The following is a 15,645-nucleotide window of genomic DNA, read 5'->3' as shown; positions in this document are numbered from 1 at the left end:
ATATTATGGAAGACATATATACAGAACTGTGAAGCATTAAAAGTAACCTGCTTCAACCTTGTTGAAAGAAACATTTTAATGCAGTGTAATGCTTTTAAAAAGTATTTTTTCTTGAGTTACACAATTTCTTTAAAACAAATATTAATAATGCAATTACTGTGATACGGACACTATGTAGTGACTTAAAAGAAATTAAAACTGTATTAAATTACCTCACAATCTGTATGATACAATGTGCCAGTTTAACAAATTTTGGAATTTACATATTTAATTTATAATTTATAGTTTAAAGTAGAGAAATGAATAAAATTTGACTGCATAAGTAGAAAGCACATAATGTTAAGTAAGTGTACCAAGTTTCATGAGAATAGCTTAAAAAAATTATATAAATGAAGAAGAAATTACTCAATTCCTTCAAATGATGAGGTCCATATTTTGGCCCACTTTTTAAAAAGGATTATTAAAGAAAAATGTCCGATGAAAAAAACACAAATTTTTACACAAAATTTTAATAACTTTTGAACAACTTATGGTACTTGCATAATCCAACCGATTTTGAGCTTTTTTCACACAACTCTTTTTATAAAATAACATTAGTTAAAAAGGAAAAAAAATCAATTAATACTAGTCAAAACCACTGTTCATTGCTCACCACACTTCTGTGTCTGATGAAAACTTAATTACCATGAAGTAATGTTTTTTTTGGATGGATTCAGTATCTCACACCATCAGTTGGTTACATTTCAATTTTAAATAGAATTTTCATCCCTTTGACTAGGAACGCATGCAATGTGTCATTCCAGCGTTGGCATGACGAGACTCAACTTGCACATCTTTGCGATCCATAAAAAAACATCTAAGTAACACTAACTTTCTTACTTTGCCTTACTTTCCTAATGTTCTCATCGTAAACAGTGTAGCCTGGAGCAGGTCCCTTGTGTCAGGTACTTATGCAGCATGTCAGCTGGCACCATGGAAGACAGCAGATTGTATTTGAACATGACCTTATACCAGTAGCTGGTCTTCAACATAGAACATTTTTTTTTCTGACTGCAATGATTATCCAGATAATGCAGAGGCATACCAAAACCCCTTAACTATATTAGAAAACTCATTTCAGTGCTTGTCAATATTTCAGTTGATAGGTCTCATTTATAAAAAAATTCCAACTGAAAAAGAACACTTGTGGAATCTGGCCAATAAAATGCTCACTGTACTGCAAATCCAGAGGAATTGCAACTAATAAGCATTAAAAAAAAATAACCAACACAGTAATAAGTTATATCCATCATGTACCTGTTCTATTTGTTCTTCATAGTTTCATTTCTTCTAATAAACTGATGCTTGAACAATTGACTAACAGGCTTTGCGGATTCTGACAACCGATTTGATGATTTCCTTAGACACCAATGGTTAGACAGATGTAGCAAAGTATAGGGTCCTCTTTATTCCCTTTGTTAAATATTAAGGGCCCTATATCAGTAACAATTAAGTTAACCAGTGTGAATTTTGACAAGGGTCACATTGGGTGCATGATAACACAGATCTGTAAAACAAAATCATTTCCCAAATTGTATGAAAGATGGGTGATGTAAAATTGAGGTAGGGGCCAAAGGTCAAATGCTGTAGACAAAGCAAAGAGAGATGATGAAAAATGATGTTTCTAAATGAAGGGAAAACTTAGGTTCTCGGATCAGCCTCTCTGGGAAGCCATACGATCAAACACAGCCAACAATGTAGAAAACCTGCAATCTAAGGCAAATGTTACTTCAATATCTGTTTATGCATATCACTCATTTTGTCAAGAGAGAAAATTAAATTTAAGAAGTAAATAACTAGCTATGATAACTAGTTTCTCTCTCCTAGGTAAATTCTCTCCGAATAAAACCATCTATGAAAACTCTCAGAGGACATCTGTTGATGTTACTTTCTTCATGAAAATAAGCATAAAGCACATAAAAGACCAACACATAAACACCCGCATGTATATATAAAGAATACTTCTTTTATTTGCCAATGAAAATGTTGACGGCTTTGTCTGTTGAGTGTAGTTGGCCATCAGACTCTCATTCAGTCTGCTTCTCACAGTGGTGCAACTCTCAAGCACTTGATCCCTGCCTGTCCTATGCAGATCTGAACTGCAGCACTCTGGTAATATGTGCCTGATCCTATCACATCAAAAGAATTTTTATGGTGAAACCATCACACTAGATTGTCCATTCTTTGTGTACAATTTCTGATATACAGTTAAGAGCAGTACACTTGTAGCAAATTGTTGCTTCGCTCATTTTCTGAGTGAATGCAGCAACCTTATAACTTTCATCATCAATCATGATGGCATGTGCATGGATTAGAAATTGCTCTACAGTCATCCTGGATGGAACTTACAGAAGCTACCTAATACGTGACAACCCAAACACAAATGTGCATGTCATATTTCTTGAGCAATTATCTAACTGATGTATCTTGACCCAAATCTTGTCCATCATTTCTTCCTGGCAAAGTGTCATGCTATAAATTGGTCAAATGCATTTATTGCATATGTGATCACAAGGGTTCACTTAATTTGTCTGAAGACTGTTTTTTGTTCCTAAGCTGCCTGAATACAGCAAGAGCACCACCATCTTGCAATTGTAGCGACAAGAGACACACTCTATTTTATCCATGATGCAGAGTTTGCAAACGAAATTAACATTCTCAATTTACTCAACTATTGACACACAAGTCATGTTATTAATGAATTCCGGGATTAACACAACATCAAAAGCCTTTCTGTTCATCTTGAAAAGAAATGTATATGCTCAAATAGCTTGAAGTCTCGTAGATGTCGCAAACAAAGAACTTTTCAACATACACCTCAAAAGCCAACTGCCTGCCGGCAGAAAGCTGGTTCTTTTTATACCTCTTTCTTAGACTGCATTCTCATGTGAGAAATTGTCATTCACACCTGCGTTAGTCTCACTTTGGTCAGCAATTCATATGCCATGTTTGACAGGACTTGCATCGCATATCTTTGCAATCCACAACAAAACACACAGGCAATACTCATTATCTTATTTCGACGGGGTAGTTCTTCAGTATAGAATTTTAATTATTTATTATTCACTTATCATCTGCTTGTAAAAATGTAAACAAATAATATATATATATATATATGGTATGACACCAACTAGGAATGGGTATTCTTCAAGTATAACCAACCTACACAACACTTACATTTGGTTCAATTAAAAAAATAATGTATTCTTGGTGCAAATGTTTTATAGAGATTGTTTTTGCGCACATTTTGGATAAAATTGATTGAGCATCTTAATTTAATATTTTTTGTACTGAAGTGAAAATGTACTTTTTTTTTAGTTAATAAATTTGAACTTTATCCAAATTTTATTGTTATTTTTATTTATATTATTTATGAATATTTTTTATTGATAATACTGTTTTATTAAATAATTGACTAGCTATCTTTTGAACCTATTTGTTTTTGCTTTCAAATTCGTTAAATTCCATTAAAAAAAAACATAGTTTTATGTGAGAATATTCAAAACTTGTAACATTCTTTTTACACAAAATTGTTTACTTTATGTTGTAAAATATTTTGTTGTGTATATCAGTGTTTTTAGTGAATAACAAAATGTTTAAAATGACAAAATATTTTTTGTGTAAGAAAACAATTACATTTCAAGACCAAAACACAATACCACTAATATATTTAATCAAAAGTTTGCCTTAACACAGTACAAAATCAATTTCGAAATCTATTAGTATTTCCATGGTAGTTATTTGACTGAGCTCTAATCTCTGCATCGCCACATTCCTGCAAAGAACTCCCTTTTTTCCTATGAAAACATAAAAACCAAACAGAACTTCCACAAACAGAATTTCTTTCCAAGAACTTCCCATCTGTGGGACACGTTACTGTGGGAATTTTTCCCTACACACTACAACATGGTTGTTTTCAAATTAACAAATATTTGTCAAATCATCCTGTGAATTAATCACACATTGTTCTTGATCATTTCATAGTACCGTTCCATCAATCAACTGAAAATATTAACTCTTATTCTTGAGTGGCTTTCGACTTTGGGAAAAATTATAAAACATTAATATTAGAAAAAAAAAAGAGGAAGGGGTATTTTCAAGTCCTTAAATTGAATCTAACACTTAAATATTAGTTTTTTTTTTCTGTTTTTTTTTTTAAAGATATTTATTCAATTAATTAAGTTTTTCTTTTTTTAATTTGATACAATTTTCTCACCTAAAAATAGCATTTGGGTTTATATGAAAACGAAAATTTCTGAAAAATGAAAGACATTTTTTATTTTTTAGATCAAGTTTGCCCAACCTTTTTAAATTTCGACCATACTTTTGGTCAAAAGAAAGGAATCGCGATTCCCTCTTTTTTTTTTGTTTTGTTTTTTGGGTTTTTTTGTAAAAGAAATTCGAATCCTCTAATTTGAAGAACTTTCTCAAACATTAATGTTGTGTTACATAGAATTATAAACTTTAAAGTTTGTGTTTCCATGGTCTTTAGCGTCCGTTCTGTCCTTGGTCGGAAGAGGAAACATCCTACATTTTTTTACGGGCTGGGGCAATTTTTATCCCATCCAAAGTGTCCCTTTTTTTTTAGGAGAAGGGGGGACTGGATATTTTCTCAAATTTCGACATTGTGTCTAGCTTTTCCCTCGTGGGGAGGCAAGTAAATAGGTACGCATGCAGTTTGTTAAAACGTAACATCGGCGTTCGAGCTATGATCAAAGTGTAGGTGATGTTTTGTCCTCGATCAGAAAGAGAAATCCTTCTAGATAAAGGCAATTTTATTTTTATTTATTTATTTTTTTACTTCCAATTCAGAGTGTCCCTTTTGGAGAAGGGATTGTATTCTCACCACATTAAAAACCGATCTTGTGTATGAATTTGCCCTCGTGAGGAGACAAGTAAAAAGGGACTATGGTGAATTTTATTTTTTACAGGTTGTTTAAAATCTCACTTGGATGAATACATTATTTGAAAATTATAATCGCATTAAAATATAAATATTGATATGGCTTGGAATACGACTACTAGTAAAGACAATTTTTTGTTATAATTTTTTGAATCAATAAAATTTTTGACGAATTTTAATTTAAAATACAAAACAAAAAAAAATGTACCACCTTCAAATCAAATAATAGATAAAGATATTAATTTAATAATTTAAAATATGTAACAAAAAAAAAAATTATCCATAAAGCACGATATTTGATTGATTACAGCGGGCATTCAAAATTAGAATTGTCAAAATGTAGCACTGACAATGCTATCTTTTCTTCTTCTTTTCAATTGCAATTTTATTTATGCAAGCAATATTCAATAAGGAAGCGTATAAAAATCCGTGGATGATATATGATAAACCCGAGGCCAGCAGCATAGATATTTCATCGAAGAATAACTGATATGGATACAAACTGAATAAAAGAATTTAAACAGAGAATTTAGAAAATAAACTAATTATTTTTTTTTATCTTTTAGAACTCACACATTTTTTAAAACTTTTTTTTTTTAAATATGACAATTAAGACATTGTGTCTTTTTTTTCTTAAGAATGAATTATTTTTCTTTCTCTCTACTTATATTTTATATTTCATAATTACTTAAAAAAAATGTTTTTCAGTTAAAAACACACACACACATACACTTTTTAAAAGTCGCAATTTATCGAATTTCATTCAAATTTCTTGATATAAAAATAAAAAAGATATGGAAACAAACTAAATAATAAAATTTAGACAGAAACTCATTTAAAAAAATTATTTTATTAAGAGACGCTGTTATTGTTTTTCTTAAACATTTTTATGTCTTGTCTTTTATATAATTACTAAAACAATTTTTTAATTAAAAAATATAAACAAATAATTGTTAAAAGGTAGCAATTTTTAAATTTAATTCATTATTATTATTATTGTAGAATAACTCTAAATATAGTTTCAGCTTTGTGTGCAAAATGAATGTTTTAATGTTATCCATTAAATAAGAATTAAATATAAAAATGTCTGGTGACAAATGTCTAAGGAGAATCTCAGACTACTAGCAAAACACTGCTACATTCAGTACAAAAAAAAATCTTCAAATCTTAAAAGATTCATTTTTAATTATTTTATTAATTTTCTGTGGAAGAAGAAAAAGAAAACCTTTCAAATTAAAAGAAACGCAAAAAAAGAAATCTAAATTAATTAAAGAAAACGATAAATTAAAAATTATTGATTGAATTTAAAAATACACTTCCTTCCTGATTAAATTTTTTTATTATTATTATTTTAAAAATCGATAGACTACTGCTTTACATTCAAAATGGGAGATTAAAAAAAAAGATTAAATTAAACTCAAAACAATAAATATAGAAACGATGTCCTAGTCGTCGGTTAATAAGATTGTTCTTGTAAACAAAAAACAATCGTGGAAAATAATAAACAAAAACAAAACAAAAATGTTGGATTCCAACTGTCTGTCGATTTCTTTGTCTTGGAGACAGTAGTAAAGTTATTTTTTTTTAACAGACAAGAAGAAAAAAGGTCGCAGATATTATCATTATACCATTTGGTGCGGAACATGGAATCCGAAGAGAGCGAATGTAAGTCTGAGAAAAGGGGAAATCGATATTATCATTATTATTATTATTGAACGCATCTGAGAGAAGAAAGACGGGCCCCTAAAGAATGTAAACATTAAAACAAAATAAAAAGAGTGGAAAGTTCGTCCGGTTTTAAGGTTGCTGTCAAACTAAAAGTAGCCACGACAGAGAGAAAGGGGCGGGTCTAGTCTATTTTCAGTCTCCGTGGAAGTTCAATAATAAATAATAATAAGCCGCCAATTGCAACTTTTCGAAGGTGCCCTCCAAAAGTGCAATTGGAATAACAACAACAATAATAATAATCATCATCTTAGATTCATCGTCTAGAAAGTCATGGGTGAAATTATTATTGGAATTATAAAATCGACTACGCAACATTATGCAAGATTATGCAAGATCGCCGTTCAAAGTTTTGTTTTAAATCGCACGTTTTAATTAACAACACGAATAATAATAATAATAATAATAATAATAATAATAATAATAATAATAATAATAATAATAATAATGTGTTTAATAATTTTAAAAGACAAAAAATATACAAATATTAGCGGGAGCGATGACTTACCTATAAGGTATTTTTCAACGCGACTCCCTAGTAAACGAATAGTAAACAAAAACAAAATATCAACAGACTATATTATGAAAACAAAACAAAACAAAAAACTAGATAAATTAAATAGAAGTTCAAACGCTCTGTAGAATAAACAATAAACATTAAGCTAGCTTAAGCACTTGTTTAAAAGTTTGTTTTAAATTATGTATACATCTTTAATGATTACATAAATCATCACTGAAAAAAAAAACACCTTAAAATTCACGACTCACTCAAATCAATATTATTATTGCAAAACTGAATTGCTGAGGCTTTTTTCTTCTTCTTTTTTTTAACATTTATGCTTATTTCTTTTTAGGTCAGTGGGTTTTCTGCATTGTCAGCGATCGTCTTTTCAGGGTGAGCAGACGCCAGACGGGTAGATGCACCTCCCTAGACTGCAATCTCCGGGTATCTAGTCCCTTGGGGCCGCCCAAGAAAGGATTTTCAAGGCCCTCCCCCTTTTATACAATAAAGTATCGCACAGGTTACGACTTGTACAAGTTCTAAAGAAAGCGCGATATTTTTTATACATACATTTTTATTTCTAGTCTTATTTCAGTTTTCCGATTGGAAACTGTCGATACAGTCAGGAAAAATCAGAATTATACTTGTCACAGGAGAGGGAGTAATTATTTTAGAATATATATACGATCATTTCAAATAATAAAATAAAAAAAAGGAGGAGGAGACAAGAAGAGAAATTTACACATGGAACGTCGGAACGAAGGGAGGGAGAGAAACGAAGGAGGAGGGGTAAGAACTGGGGTTTTTGCGAATTCTGTCTTTAAAGCAAAGGTCGATATGTACACTTTCGGATCCCACGTCGCAATTTATACGTGCAATGGTGCTTAGAGTAGTTAAGGGACCAAACGAAGATTTAAAAGGTTTGGAAATGAAAAACCACTCACCATTTTTATTCCGTGTTGTAAAGTGGAAGAAAACCGAGGTGCGCATGCGTATCCTCAGCTGGTCCCCCCTCCCTTTTTTACGGCGCCGACCTAATTTGTTCCTCTTGAATTAAAGTCCATCTCAGCCACACCCACGTCTGTCTACGGAATGTGGATGAAATTACCTACGATTATTTTTATTTTTACTTTTCTTTAAATGGTAATCTCTTTAACAAATTACCATTAGAAATTTTCCAATGCCAATATTCTAACCGCGTCACCTACGAAGCAAAGTTCAATATTTAGATTTGTCAGTTGTAACCAAGAAATAAATGACAAGTTTTGAGCAAAGTTCTCTCGGTTATGTCACTATTTACTTAGCTCCCCAGGAGGGCAAAGTCAGACACAAGAAAATCCAGTTCCCCAAAAAGAGTACTCTGAATTGGAACAAAATGTTTAATTACCGCAATCTAAAAGATTTCTCCTTCATTGACCAAGGACGGGGGAAAGACGAAGTGTAGTATCAGAACACAACAAATACTACACTTTGCTCCTTAGTCAAAAGACCAGTCATTAGATCCCTGTCATTTAATTAGACAATTATTCACTTGAGTTATCCTCCTTGGACTTGTTTATAAAAATGGGGAATATATTTTCTTTATTGCGTCATTTCTACGACTATTTTCTGTTGAAAAAAATTAATAATTAAGAAAAAAAAAGAAGCAAAATAATCCACATCATCATCATCATCATCATCATCATCATCATCATCGGTTTAACACTCGTTTTACATGCTGGAATGCGTTGGATAGTTTTAAGAAATAAACTTCCCTCTGATTCATTTGTATCCCCCCACCACCACCACCACCGAAAAAATGTTGTTTGCAAACTGAGATATCCTTGGGCTTATGACTAGGAAATGTGGCATGGTCACTGACTTTGGCAGGGTCATTTTGGACGATGATAGCAACTTTGATTAGTATCAAGAGCCACACCGATATTTAATATGAATTAAGGTATAAAAGTTATGTTTTAGCGAAGAAAGAAAATGAACAAATATATACAGATACTCAAGCATAATAAAATGGGAATCAATGAAGCATTGAGAGAATAGAAGAGTCAATAGTTAGCAAGTGTTAACAACAAAGTTTTTTTTGTAAATGAAAACTAAGAAAAACGAAATTTTATAACAAAACATTTTTATACAAGATATAAGAATATATAAAAGTTACTTTCAATCATGAAGATTTTCATCGGGCAATCACGTGTTTGATAAAGAAAATTCAATAAGTAGTCACAAGTAAAAATATTCATAGTGTGAATATTTGGGGATGTGTCCCACATCAGTTTTAGGGTTTTACTTTAGGGTGTTTTGTAATGGGAAAAGTATTTTGGGGATAAACATATTTCAGAGAAAAATTTTTAGTGAAAAAGGTTTGCAGGTTTTATAATCAAATATGAGAAAAACAAGAGGCATGTTACACGGTAAACAAAATAAAATAATGAGTTCAGAAGGCATGTATTCACAAAATATATATTTTATATATTTTTAAAATGGAAGTTTATAACAATAGGAGAAACATAGAATGTTCGTGAATATTTTTAGAGTTCTTGTAAAAAGCGGATACATTTGTTGAGACACTGTAGAAGTCTGAATCGATTTAAGAGCCTTGCTTTAAAAGAGTCAGGAAAATCATAATCAAAACTTTCTGCTCATTTATATAAATTATAATTTATAGAAAGTTGTTTATAAGAATCAATGTTCATTTGGTTTTGTATTAGAAAAGAAGTTCAGTGATAAAGTTTAGAAACATTTCAATGAATAAAGTTTATACAGATTGGCAGACAATATTAAGTCAATGAGTTATGTGTTCGTTAATGTGTGTGTGTGTGTGTGTGTGTGTGTGTGTGTGTGTGGAGATGTTGCAGAGATTAGTACCCAACAGAGGGGTGCCCAGCGACACCAATCTATAGGCACGGGTTAACTGAGTTCCACTGGTTTATTGAAGGCAAATCTGATTTTTTAAAGAATTTAGGTGGCTCTCAGAAAAATCATTTCAAATAAATTCAGAAGGTTCTCTGATTGGTTCAAAATATAATTATTTGTTTTTATTCAGGATAGTGTATGTGCAGATGATGCATCTACAAACGAGTTTACGCATTTTGATTTTTGACATCGGTGTGTAAACATCGGCCACTATAAATATGCATTAGTAAATCATATACATGTGCAAGTATTTGGCAGTGTGGTATTGTGTACATGTTGGTTTACTTTATCCTTGATAGTGCATGTATGGATGTGCGCAAGTCGATGAAGGCTGATATGTGAGTTACCGAGTCCTTTCTGTCTTCTCTGGACTAAAGCACAGATGGGAAGGGAGGGAGGTCGTAAGCAGACGTTCTGGAGTCCTGTTCAAGGTGCATGAGAATTCTCTGTCTCTAGCATTTGACTGTGTTATAGAAATTTCTAACTTTACACTTTTCATATGGACTTGTTACTTTTAGGGGGGTTTGAAACGATTTACATTGGTTGAAAACACTTTCAGTTAACACGTTCCTGTAAAAACTTACTTGCTTTTGGAAGTGACAAAGAAACTGAATTTCAAAGAGATAGTGTAACAATTAGGGCCATTTGCTTGTTAGTGGCCATAGGAATCACTTCACACTTCGGTCGCCACAGAATAACATGTAATATCTGTTCTGATACTAAGCTTTATCTTTTCTGTTCTTGGTCAGTGAAAGACCAGAAGAAATCCTTTCTCAAATTCACTCTGGCAAATTGTAAAAAAGCAAAACTCAGGCAAATTTTTACTTTTGTCCCAATGCTGGAATTTTTTTTTTTAATGCTGGAATTTTTCCATCTTAAAAACTGACTGTGTGTGGAGGCAAGTAAATCGAGCAAATATAAAGCTGTTTAAGGATTGTCTTAAGGAGAATTGCTTCCCAACCGCCTGGAAAGCCTCATTAGTATGCCTCGTATTTAAAAATTCAGGTGATTGGTCATCTCCCTCTCAGTACAGACCAATAAGTCTCCTGTGCATCATGAGTAAGTTGCTGGAATCTGTGAGAAGTAGTCAACCAACTCAACAAAAATAACCTCCTCGGTGACATGCAATATAGATTCCGTTCTGCTAGATCTACAGCAGATGTGCTAACAGTTATATCTCATAGGATTAGCGAATTTCTCAATGAAGGCTTCCTTTCTATGGCAATTGTTCTTGACATATCAAAGGCCTTTGATAGGGTATGGCATAAAGGTCTACTTCACAAGATCTTCAACTACTGTGTGGCTAGAAATGTCTTCTCAATTATATAAATCATTTCTCTCTGATAGGTTTGTAAGAGTAGTAGTTGAGGGGCAGAAATCAGAAGCTCACAGAATGCTGGAGTCTCTCAGGAGTCCATCCTGGCCCAGCCCTTTTCCTGATCTGCATCAATGATCTTCCAAATCACATCATTCATTTAAAACTTTTATGCTGACAACACTACCATCTATGGCAACACTTCAAAGACTGTAAATTACCAAGTTCTCTCTGATTCTCTCTCCTCTGATCTTGAGCACGTGGTGCAATGGGAAAGAGGTGGCTGGTTAATTTTAATGCATCTAAAACCAAGCTTCTATCTTTACATTATCAATGCTCTGATCCCCATCTGGTATCAATTGAAATGAATGGCTTTCACCTTAGGGAGGCTCCCCCTTCACTCCTGACCTGAAATGGAACACATCAAATCTGTTGCCAAGATCGCTGGAAAAATGATTGAATCACACTACTGCTCCAGAAGGTATCTCACTGCTGATGCAATCCTCTATATGTATTAGGGCCATGTACGCCCTAAAATTGAGTAATGTTGCCACATCTGCGCAGGAGTTGCTCAGCACGCCCTATCCAGCCTTGATAGAGTTCAAAACCAACATTGAAACCAAGTAGGTGATGCCCTTTTTTCTTCTCTGCAACATCTTTCCCACAGAAGAGATGTTGCGAGCCTGTTTCTGCTCTGTCATTATTTTCATGGCAAGTGCTTGACTGAATTTCAATCTATGGTCCCCCTTGCCAAACTTTTACAAAAACACTCACCTAGCTACAACCAATATATTCGCTTTCTCCCACTCTCTATCTGTACCTAAATCTAAATGCAGATTCCATGAACTAAGTTTCCGCTGGCCTTCTTCCCAGTTGAATATAACATAGTAGCCTTCAAATCCAATGTAAGCAAGTGCTTGTTGAGCCGTCCTCATAATAATCAAATTCTACCCAATTTACACCATTAACGATTACTATACTACCGACTTACATTCATTAACCCTTATCCTCGAGTGGCCTTCGCGCCTTGATAACTGTTGACTCCCAAGCAAAAAAAAAATAAAATAAAAATTAAAGATTAAAAAAAAAAAAAATAAGATCAACAAGTTATAAATTCAAATACAGATTTACATAAATACAAAAGAGAATATATAAAATAAAATATCCAAATTTAACATGGAAAAAAGTGGTCTTAAGGCTACATCTAACCAACGAACAAATAACACAGTTAAATACACAAGATCAGCTTATGAGAAAAAGAGGAGTTTCAACTTACAGTGTAACGGTGGGCAATCCAGAAGATAATCCACATGAGAGTTAAATATTTTAACATTGTTGTCACATTTGGGCAGGTGCATATCTGCTACTAGTCTCTCACTCTTGGACAGGGTTCAAAAGAGAGTTGCCAACCTGATAGGTCCTGAACTGTCATCTAAGTTTCAACCTCTGTCCCACTGCCTGTTTTACAAGTATTTTAATGAATGCTCTGACGAACTATAAGTCCTTGTACTCCCTCGACGTAAATACCCCCATTAAACCCGACAAGGAGCAAAATTCCACCCCTAAACAGCAGAGATCCCTAGATGTAAGAAAGCATTCTACTCTAATAGTTTCTTTCCCAGAACTGCTAGACTCTAGAATTCCCTTCTGGGTTCCTGCTTCCTCAACTGTACTGATATGCAGAAGTTCAAGTGTACTCTGAACAAACATCTTGCTGTTTAACTCCCTACATAATATCCCTGCAACTTATGTCCCAGATAGAAGCCACCTACATCCAAGTAGCACTGTGCCTTGTTTGGGGGGAAAATATTAAAAAAAAAAAATTTTTAAATGTGGTAAAGTTCTCCCCATATGAGAATGCTAATAAAATTACTAAAAGTAAACAAGTAAAGTAAAAGTGAATCTGATCAGTATACGACATAGAAGAATTCAGTTCTGCATAACAAGATCGTTGCTAAGCAATCTTCATTCATGGTCATAGTTTAAGACATTATGTTAATAATCGCAGGCAGTATGAAAAAAGTTGGAGTAGAATGCTAATGGCAAGACAAATGAGCAGAGTGTGATAACTCAAATTCAGCCTTTTTTTTTTTTTTTCATTCAAAGTGGCATTTTGGGGAAACTTGAAAATTTATTTTCTTCAGGTTTTTTGCTCAATCTTTAATGTAAAATGATAAAACTATTTTTCTTTTTTCTCTTTGTCTTATTCTTAGATCTTCTGACTGACAGCATGTGAGAAAATGTCTAAGTTCCCACTTTTTGGGGACTTATATAGTTGTTGGCCATGTAACTGAGACCATGGGTGGATTTGTGTAGGTGTATAACCTGACAGCCAATTTGGGGGAAAAGGTGGATGTATGTTGCCATATCTGGGCAGGAGCGGCCAAAAACAGCCTATCATGCCTTGACAGAGTACAAAATAGACTTTGTGGCTTAGTGGGGGATGCCCTTTTCTCTACCCTGCAACCTCTCTCCCACAGAAGAGACGTTGCGAGCCTATCCTTGTTTTATCATTATTTTCATGGCAGGTGCTCGTCTGAACTCCAATCTCTGGTCCCCCCTCGCCAATCTTTCACGAAAAACACCCGTCTAGCTGAATCCACTGTGAAAAATTTCCCCCACTCTATATCTGTGCCTAAATCAAAACGCGGATTCCATGAACAAAGCTTCTTTCTTAGAACTGCACGCCTGTGGAACTCTGTTCCGTCTGCCTGCTTCCCTCCGGACTACAACTTGGATGTCTTCAAGTCCAATGTTAACAAATTCCTAATGAACCGCCCCCTTAATTAATCACTTCATCAAATCTCCACACTAACGTAATGTACTTGCAATAACCCTTATCCCTGAGTGGCTTCCGGGCCTTGATAAGTGGTGATCTCTGTGTAAAAAAAAAAAAAAAAAAAAAAAAAAACTTAGGTCAAGATTGCTGAGTATGTCGACCTTTACTCAATGGAATAACAAAATCAACAACGCATGGTCGGTGACATGAAGGGGGAAATGCTACATAAAATAACGTGTATCTTTGCTTGCTTGAAAATCTCTTCAGATTTTATTGCTCACAAATTGAAACAACGGAATAAAATGTTAAAAATGCATCTATGCGCTTGGTCACTATTTTGTCCTATAAAATGTACTTGTAAAATTTCAAATTCACGTGGTGGTACGGCATGACAAAGTGATTTTACTTTCCTCTCATATTTTTATTATTATGAATCGCTTCTTACATAAAGTGGCTTCATGCCTTGTCTTGTGCAATTTTCATGAACATTTAGTTAATAATGAAGACAACGAAAGGAAGTCTCATTTTAACATTTTATAAACAAACTTTATTTGCTATCTTCGTTAGTAGCTTTATTAGAAGAGTACAAGAGAGGAACGTATTAGTAAGAGAGTTCAGTGTTCATACACGCTTGTATTATAATAGTTGTGAAGAGTTCGTTGATAGAGAGAAAAGTGTTCCATGTATTAAAAGATAGAATTAATATCATGCCGGCGTGTTTATAGGTAGTAGTCGTTGGTATGAAGGAAACCTTTAAAAGAGAAAGAAAGGGCAAAGTCTTCAGTGCGTTGACGTGTTGTCATGCGTGAGTGTGAGTTGTAGTGATGTATGTTCTTTAGCGTGATAAAGAATGTTCGTTTGGGTACCCACGTTCAGCCTGGGGGCCAAAGCCCCCCTCCCCGGCGATATTTGCTGTTGGGCAGACCAGCAAAAAAGAGATAGAAGGGTTCATGGTTTTGCCTTTTATATACTCGGTCACGTGATAGAGAGCTGGCTTGTGATTGGACAAACCAGGAGAAAATGAATTTCAAATCTCAAAGTTGTGAGATGTAGTCTCTGCCTGTTTGTAGCAGCCAACAGCTGCTACAAACAAAAACAAGAAAATCAACAGAAAACTAATTTTCATACATGGGTGTGCATTGTAGCAAAGAAGATCAAGAAACAAGAAATCATTATCTTCCAAATATTTTTAGATGAGACTTGATAATTTAGATTATTTGGACTACTGTTCTCGTCTTGAGTGTTATTCTTCACAATGTTATGTCGATGCAACCTCCGACCTTCTTCAGGTGTATTTTATTAAATTTAAGAATCTTTCTGTCAAACTCAAGAATCTGCACAGAACCCTTTATTTAATCCATGGGGGTAGCATGCTTTTGTTTTGTCAGCCATGACGAGGGTTGAAGTTTAAATAATTCACAAATGTATTCTTAGGAGTCTTGCGCCGAGAATTGGAATTTCCACCCCCAGAA

The 15,645-nt window shown here is 33.6% G+C and overlaps 1 protein-coding gene across 2 annotated transcripts in view; it reads right to left on the bottom strand.

Moving 5' to 3' along the window:
- The window catches only part of LOC145277726 (uncharacterized), a 44,570-nt gene extending 36,144 nt beyond the window's left edge, over positions 1-8,426 (bottom strand). The window contains exons 1-2 of one of the 2 annotated variants that reach the window (XM_080129429.1): positions 8,114-8,426; positions 7,176-7,202 (exon numbers count right to left, since the gene is read on the bottom strand). The gene's annotated coding sequence lies outside the window, so the exon portion shown is untranslated. The remainder of the gene's footprint in view (positions 1-7,175; positions 7,203-8,113) is intronic. The other variant, XM_080129428.1, reaches the window with a different exon arrangement.
- Positions 8,427-15,645: the final 7,219 nt, after the last annotated feature.

The sequence above is a fragment of the Euprymna scolopes genome, chromosome 6 (genome assembly GCF_053919585.1).
Source record: "Euprymna scolopes isolate OS-2025 chromosome 6, ASM5391958v1, whole genome shotgun sequence".
In the NCBI taxonomy this organism is placed as follows: Eukaryota; Metazoa; Mollusca; class Cephalopoda; order Sepiida; family Sepiolidae; genus Euprymna; species Euprymna scolopes.
Note: the sequence above shows the minus strand (reverse complement) of the source record. Positions and strands in the feature narration are given on the sequence as shown.